The sequence below is a fragment of the Bufo bufo genome, chromosome 3 (assembly GCF_905171765.1).
Source record: "Bufo bufo chromosome 3, aBufBuf1.1, whole genome shotgun sequence".
Lineage (NCBI taxonomy): Eukaryota > Metazoa > Chordata > Amphibia > Anura > Bufonidae > Bufo > Bufo bufo.
Genome location: NC_053391.1, coordinates 119848076 through 119857058, shown reverse-complemented (window position 1 = coordinate 119857058; position 8983 = coordinate 119848076).

Sequence of the window (8983 nt, the reverse complement as noted above, 5' to 3'; positions counted from 1 at the left end):
AATAATTCTGCACGCAGTGTAGTGCAGTGCAATACAAAAAGAAAGTGTCAGATAAAAGATAAAAATATACATACAAGAACAATGCAGTAAAACAGATAAAATAAATGGGTAAAATACAGAATATTGGCTTACTGAGATGCAGCAGTTATATTCTGGCTGTGGGGACAGCTGAAGATATGGACAGTCACTCCAAACGATGTGGATCCCCAAAATGGCTCACAATTACCTGTTCCCAAACACCAACTTTTATCCCCCCCTCAGCCGAGGGGTGGGCTGTGAGGGAACCTCCCTCCTTTCGGTCCGGCCTTCTGGGACGTCTGATATTATTCAGGTTTCTGCCCCACCTTCCCAGAAGACTGACTGAGGTGGCAATATGAATCACGGCGATTCCTCGCTGTATGACAGGGATTGCGGGTACAGGTATGATCCCATAATCTGAGTCGCTTCGTCCCGGTCATACAGACACCAAATATGATTGAGTTATGATTTCCAGAAGGCCAGATTCTGAATACTGAGAAATGCCTCCTGTCCAGTATGGCGCGCATAGACTCTGCCCGAAGCCCATGTCAGGCTGAACACAATTATTAGGGTTCTGAGGCTGTGGGTGCCATGAGGTCGAAGTTATGGCTTCTGATATTATTTCATTCATCTACTGAATGGGTTAGACCACCCACTGGTCTAGCAGCCAACATGTCTAGAGTGGCTGTGCATTTTAAGTATCCCTCTCCCAGGTCTTCATTAGGATGCCCAAATGGTTTGCAATTAGCAGGCCAGTGCTAAATGGGGGCTTCCTCTGAGAATGTGGAGTGTCTCACCTAGTCTTCAGACGGGCTGGCATCTAAAGGTACAATTTGCATTTACTTAATAGATCCACAGCCACTGCTATACAATCAGCTATTGATAATACGTTTAGGAAAATATGATATCTATCTATCTATCTATCTATCTATATATATATATATATATATATATATATATATATATATATATACATATCTATCTGTCTATTTACCTCGGATTTCATTACAGAGACTCAGATGTAGCCCTTGACTCCTTCAAAGGGGAAATTGTTACATTCCTTATTTGCTGCAGAGAGGTGGCCAGCTGGTTGCATATGCCTAATTTTTTATTATTCGCTTTTTCATCCCTACCTTCCAAGAGCCATAACTTTTTTTAGTAGTCTGCTCACATAGCAATGCAAAGGCTTGTTTTTGTGGGACAAGTTGAACTTATTTTATGGCACTTACCATAGTTGTTGGAAAAAGGGAAATAAAAATTATTTATGCAATGGCAATTCCACCAAGGTTTTCTGGGTTTTGTTTTTACAACGTTCACTGTGTACTAAAAATGACGTGAATCCCTTGGCAACACCAAATTTATATAGTTTGTTATGTTTTACTACACTGCTCAAAAAATAAAGGGAACACTTAAACAACACAATGTAACTCCAAGTCAATCACACTTCTGTGAAATCAAACTGTCCACTTAGGAAGCAACACTGAGTGACAATCAATTTCACATGCTGTTGTGCAAATGGGATAGACAACAGGTGGAAATTATAGGCAATTAGCAAGACACCCCCAATAAAGGAGTGGTTCCGCAGGTGGTGACCACAGACCACTTCTCCGTTCCTATGCTTCCTGGCTGATGTTTTGGTCACTTTTGAATGCTGGCGGTGCTTTCACTCTAGTGGTAGCATGAGATGGAGTCTACAACCCACACAAGTGGCTCAGGTAGTGCAGCTTATCCAGGATGGCACATCAATGCGAGCTGTGGCAAGAAGGTTTGCTGTGTCTGTCAGCGTAGTGTCCAGAGCATGGGGGCGCTACCAGGAGACAGGCCAGTACATCAGGAGACGTGGAGGAGGCTGTAGGAGGGCAACAACCCAGCAGCAGGTCCGCTACCTCCACCTTTGTGCAAGGAGGAACAGGAGGAGCACTGCCAGAGCCCTGCAAAATGACCTCCAGCAGGCCACAAATGTGCATGTGTCTGCTCAAATGGTCAGAAACAGACTCCATGAGGGTGATATGAGGGCCCGACATCCACAGGTGGGGGTTGTGCTTACAGCCCAACACCGTGCAGGACGTTTGGCATTTGCCAGAGAACACCAAGATTGGCAAATTCGCCACTGGCGCCCTGTGCACTTCACAGAGGAAAGCAGGTTCGCACTGAGCACATGTGACAGACGTGACAGAGTCTGGAGACGCCGTGGAGAACGTTCTGCTGCCTGCAACATCCTCCAGCATGACCGGTTTGGCATTGGGTCAGTAATGGTGTGGGGTGGCATTTCTTTGGTGGGCCGCACAGCCCTCCATGTGCTCGCCAGAGGTAGCCTGACTGCCATTAGGTACCGAGATGAGATCCTCAGACCCCTTGTGAGACCATATGCTGGTGCGGTTGGCCCTGGGTTCCTCCTAATGCAAGACAATGCTAGACCTCATGTGGCTGGAGTGTGTCAGCAGTTCCTGCAAGACGAAGGCATTGATGCTATGGACTGGCCCGCCCGTTCCCCAGACCTGAATCCAATTGAGCACATCTGAGACATCATGTCTCGCTCTATCCACCAACGTCACGTTGCACCACAGACTGTCCAGAAGTTGGCAGATGCTTTAGTCCAGGTCTAGGAGGAGATCCCTCAGGAGACCGTCCGCCACCTCATCAGGAGCCTGCACAGGCATTGTAGGGAGGTCATACAGGCACGTGGAGGCCACACACACACTACTGAGCCTCATTTTGACTTGTTTTAAGGACATTACAACAAAGTTGGATCAGCCTGTAGTGTGTTTTTCCACTTTAATTTTGAGTGTGATTTCAAATCCAGACCTCCATGGGTTGAAAAATTTGATTTCCATTTTTTTTATTTTTGTGTGATTTTGTTGTCAGCACATTCAACTATGTAAAGAACAAAGTATTTCAGAAGAATATTTAATTAATTCAGATCTAGGATGTGTTATTTTTGTGTTCACTTTTTCATATTTCTGTCTACTGAGCTGTATGGGGGCTTGTTTTTTGCAGGGCAAACTGTAGTTTTTAGTGGTACTATTTTGGAGTACATACAGCTTTTATCACTTTGTATTACCATATTTTTGGGGGGACAAGGGGACCAAAAATGCTGAATCATGGATTTTTTTTTTCATTACGGCATACACCGTGCAGTTAAAATATTTTTAAATTTGAATAGTTTGGACAATTTTGAATGTGGTGATACCCATTATGTTTATTTTTTTTTATTATTATTATTTATTATTATTAAAGCGCCATTCATTCCATAGCGCTGTACATATGAAAAGGAGCATACAAACATAATACAGACAATTGCACTAAGCATGAACAAGACGAGTAACAAACTGGTACAGAAGGAGAGAGGGCCCTGCCCATGAGGGCTTACAATCTACATGGTATGTGAGAAGGACACAGTAGGAGAGGGTAAAGTTGGTTATGGCGGTATAGAGGCAGCAGGGTCACTAGTTGTAGGCTTGTCTGAAGAGGTGGGTTTTTAGGTTTCTCGAAGGATTCCACTGTAGGTGAGAGTCTGATATGTTGGGGTAGCGAGTTCCAGAATGTGGGGGATGCACGGGAGAAATCTTGGACGCGATTGTGGGAAGAGGTGATAAGAGGAGAGGAGAGAAGGAGGTCTTGTGAGGATCGGAGATTGCGTGTGGGGATGTATGGGGAAAGTAGCTCAGAGATGTAGGGAGGGGAGAGGTTGTGGAAAGCCTTGTATGTATTTGTTAGTATTTTGAACTGAATTCGCTGGGCAATGGGGAGCCAATGAAGGGATTGGCAGAGGGGAGAAGCAGAGGACTAACAGGGTGAGAGGTGGATTAGTCGGGCAGCAGAGTTGAGTATAGATTGGAGGGGTGCGAGAATGCTAGATGGAAGTCCACAGAGGAGGATGTGTAACACCACAGAGTTGTGTTACTAAACTCTTTTACTCCGCTACAATCTGTTAAGAGCATTAACTTTATCATCTAATGTAATTTTACACTATGTCCTTCACAAATGTGCATAAACCTTGTTAAATCTAACAATTGTTGCAATTTCCATGTTCACAAGCAGGTGGCAGCAATGTTCTGGCAAGGACATAGGTTCTGTTTAGTATATCTAAGCTGAAATAGTTAATTCCGGCTTAGCTCCCCCCCTCTGTGAGCAGAGTGGGCTGTGCCAACATTCTGCAGCATGGGGAGAGAAGGAAGTTAGAGTGAGTGTAGCCCACCCCCTGCTAGGGGTAGGGTGTGCATGTTAGGAGCTCCCTGAGATAGAGAGAAAAGCCAGGATCTTGTCTCGGCTGAGACATTGATCCCCATCCCCAGCCTGAGCCCTGCAGTCTTGGCTGGATGAAGCAAGCAGACAAACTCCAGAATTCCAGGAAGAAAGCATAATCTGTGAAGATAACTGTGAGTAAAGTCCAGAGACCCAGAAGAAGCCATATTCCTCCTCAGCTAGTCAGTCCCCAGACAGCAGAAGATAGAGAGTGCAGAAGCCAAATTCCTGCCACAGTACAGAGCTACAAAGCAGACGTCCTTTCCTGCAAGCTCCAGGTTGATATAGCAGAAGATAAATTCCTGCCAACCATTGCCAATTCCTGCTGGGACCTAAGACTAAAGCTGTATCTTGCTTGGATGAAAGTTACAATCAGTAAAGACAAGTTTGAACTTTATCAAAGGTCTGGATCTCAATTTCTGCTGCAAAATCCCTCTATTACTCCTACTAGCACTACACTCATTTTATTGCAAGTGAGCTAGGATCCAGGAGTCCAGACGTACCCAGGCAGGAGACACCATTGACACCATTACTACTACCATACAGAGACATTACACCACTCTGGCATTCCTAACCTGGGGCGTGAGTTATTACACCTTGGAGTGCCCTGGGACAGTACCCTGCGCACGCTGCAATTGGCATCACAAACAAAACTATAGACTATCACCTACACCTGACCCAGCCATTGCATAATTTTGCGTCAGAGTGCATAACCCGGTCCAGCTCATTGCATTTTTGGTGTCACGAACAGGATCGGATCGAATTGTGTGCCTATCCCTGCCATAACCGGATCCAACTGTGTGCCAACAGAACCGGACCCAACTGTGTGCCAACAGGATCAAATTGCATGTTTAACAGTACTGCAAGATCTGAGAATTGTGCAAAACCCTAAAAATTGACTTTATTGACTTAATTGCTGTGCCAGAAAGCGCTACTCAGTGCGCATCAGCACTCCAAGGGTTAATTCACCATATTCACAAAATGGCGACGCTTCTTCATGCCCTTCAGAAGCGGGAAAACCCAAGAAAGCCCTCTCAAGAGTGCAAAAATGCAGAATACGCACCTCTAGAAGCGGGAACTCTCAAGCCTGCCCACCAAGAACTTTGCAATGTGAGCCAAGGGAGTGAAGACTCCTCCCTCTGGGCTCTACCCTCATTCCCTGTACCAAGTGAGAGGAGACGCAGGAAACATGGCGCTCCCATCACCCAAGTGGGACCAGATGGCGATACAAGGAGAGCTAGTCTATGAGGCTACCTTACCAGAGATCCGGGTCTCCCAGCTCATGAAGAGAGCTGGCCCCTGCACGTTCGGAGTGTCTCTGGAGCCTGCGCATGCCACGACTGGTGGAGAGACAGCCGCCGACAACCAAATCAAGATGGCTGCCGTTTCTGAAACGGCTCCCGCGGAAGAGGACATTGCGACTCCAGTCCAGACTCTGGAGGCTGTGGATCCCTCCGCAATGGCCGAGCACACGTACCAGACATCCCCCAAGATGGGCGCCGATGCCAAGCCTGCTCCCGTAGAAGATGCTGCCGACCAAGTCGCCCAGGCCTTGAACCAGCCTGCACCGCTGACGGCACCTGAAGACCCAGATGACCACCAGGAGGCACCGGAACCGGCTGCCCGGCCGCGACATCAGGTAGGAGCAGTTGTGCTCCCTGAGGCCCAGGCCCGGTCCAAAGCTGTCCCTGCGTCATTCCCAGATGACTCTGATATCCCTGGTAGGCCCAAGCCAGCTCCGCCACGCACACATGCTGGTCCGGCCGAGGCAGCTGAAATTTCCACTCCGCCGCCCAGAACCAATACCTGCATGGCACCTCAATCCTGAAGTCCCATTAGAGATCACCGCTCACGCCCAGACTGCGTGGGAATACAAGTCGGCTAAAGAGGAATGGGTCATGCAGGTTCTAGATGACCCCCTGGCCCGTGACTCAAAGCTCACCAGGCGCACTGGGACTGTACTCGTGTTCTCAGTGGAGAGGGGAGTTGGATTCCTGCAAGACAATTACAGTGGGGAATACATTTTTGTGGGCCGCCGTTCTATCAAGCGCCACTACCTACCACAGGCCTGTCACTACCTGTACGCAGGGGATCAGGTGGAATATACACCCATGCTCTCCATCCAAGGCCCTTTCGCTGCAGGAGTGACACTGATGGCCAAACCTTTGTACCCTGCAGTTACCCCAGAGACCTGGCAGGAAGACCCAGGCTCTGCAGGGAGAGTCCGCTGTTTGCAGGAGACCCACGACGGCAGGTTGCGGTTCAAAGAACAGCCTCAGCCAGAACCTGAACCCCTCATCCCTGACCTGGCCGCACCACCAACCCTACGGGTGGGCCAGATCAACAATTCAGTTCTCACCTTCAACCCCAGGGTGCAGCCATATGTCCTACCTTGGAAGCTGTCCCAGGCACCCCCAGTTTGCCTGCCAGAACCCCTTCAGCCGGAGGTATTATCCACCTCTGCACTGGCTAGAGATCCCGGCTTGCAGCATGTCACAGCTGCATTCACCAGGCTGACTGCTCAGCCAATTCCAAAAGAAACCACAAGAGGGCAGTGGCGCACCACTACAGCTGCAAAACTAAGTTACTAGAGGCAAGAGCGCCCTCTAATGAGCTTCAGCAGCTCTAGCAGCGAGGAGGACCTGGACGTCCTTCTCTAAATGCCCTTTTCTACAAAAAAAAAAGAACTTTTGGGAGCCACAGTGTAGACTGGTCCTGAAAGCTGAGAGACTGTTGGCCATTTCTGTTTTATCCCGTTGCCTCAAGTAACAGCCTCAGCTGGATGGCAACCTTTGTTAGGACCCCCCCCCCCCCCCCCCCCAACTACATTTACCCCCATCTTCACCTTCAACAACCTTTCACATCCCAGGTTGTGCCAAAGTTTGCACATTGTTTTATCCCCTTTCTCAGGTTACTTGATAGCCTTATGGAACTACGGTTCTTAATATACTGCTTTTATGTGTTTTATATGACATTTTATACCGCCTAATGGATTACAATTAACTTTATTATTCCTGTGGATTACAACTGACTTTTGCCCGTTTCCAGAGGATTCTACATCTAGTACTTCAAGTAAAAGGACTCAAGCCTTATTTGAGCATATTATTGCACTAATAAATGCATAACGTACTTGCACTGTTTTTACCAAAATGGTTACTGCAACGTAAAAAGCTTGCACCCAAAGAAAAGACTCAAACATATACCTGAGCTCTTTGTGATCTCTATGTGAAATTCTTGCACTAATTTTGCCTAAATGTTTACAAGTTATGCAACGTTCAAGTATGATATGCCCATTGTGTGAATTCTCTTTTAGGTGCCGCAATGTGACCTCATGCACTTATTGTGAAATTGCACTTAACTTTTGCACTTAGCCAGATATGTAGCACCTTACTCTTGTGTGCCTTGTTTTACAGCTCTTGTTCTCTCCCCCCTTTAAACGGACTGCCTATACGGACGCTTAATACTAATGGCCTACTCCCGGTGTTATATACCCATAGGTACCCAGGGTAGGACCAAGTGGTAAGTCCTGGCAGGTCTAGTAACTACACGGGTAACCCCAATGCTTCGGGAATGGTTAGAGGAGTTTTTGACCCCTCCTTCCCGCTTGTCATTTGTTCAGGATTACTCCCATCCTGAGGTGTTTTCCAGGAGTTCCATGGGATTATCATACCCTCCTCCTGTGACTGCCAGAAGTGCATGGAGACGCTAATACCTCCCTTCTGTGCCTTTGCCTACGGTATGGCTCCTCAAACCTTAGAGCCACTTTAGCTATCCATAGTCACCATAGTGATCGTGCTATAAGCCTTATATTTTGACTTTGGTGCAGGGAAGGGAATACAGGATAAAGCCACCCTTCCATTTGTGGGCATTTCATTACATAATGGTGGGATTACAGAGTAAAGACACCCCCATTCTTTCTTTGGTATTGGTGGACAATACTCCAAAAGTTAGTCAGTAGTGATTGCTTAACGCAGATCTTGGTTCACTGGTTATACCGAGAGGGAAACTGTTACTTAGGACACCCTACTCATGCGGGCAGGAACCTCAGTGTAGCCATTATATGTTTTGTCTTTGTATGTCTTATATGTAATACATGCAGCACTTTGTATTTATTTGGGTACCCCACAGCTGGCTCCTCCCCTCCTAAACATAAGCCGAGGGGGAATGTAACACCACAGAGTTGTGTTAATAAACTCTTTTACCCCGCTACAATCTGTTAAGAGCATTAACTTTGTCATCTAATGTAATTTTACCTTATGTCCTTCACAAATGTGCATAAACCTTGTTAAATCTAATAATTGTTGCAATTTCCATGTTCACAAGCAGGTGGCAGCAATGTTCTGGCAAGGACATAGGTTCAGTTTAGTATATCTAAGCTGGAATAGTTCATTCCGGCTGAGCTTAGGACACAATGAAGAACATGAAAAAATGCAATTTCAAATAGTCAGCAGAATTTGGGAATACATTTATGACACTGTTTGACACATTAAAAACAGGACTGAGTTTGCCCCAAGGATTTATGGCACACTACAAGGCCTAAAGAATGTACACCAGAGATAGTGGGGTCACCAGGTGTCTGAGCTAACATCTGTTTAGAGACCATAAAACTTTCACACTGCTTATCTGTAAGGACTCATTCTCAAGCTTCTTCCTGATATTCTGATGTTTTTCAAATAGGTATTGATTACACAATGTCTCTTGTGTGTGTGTGTATATAGAC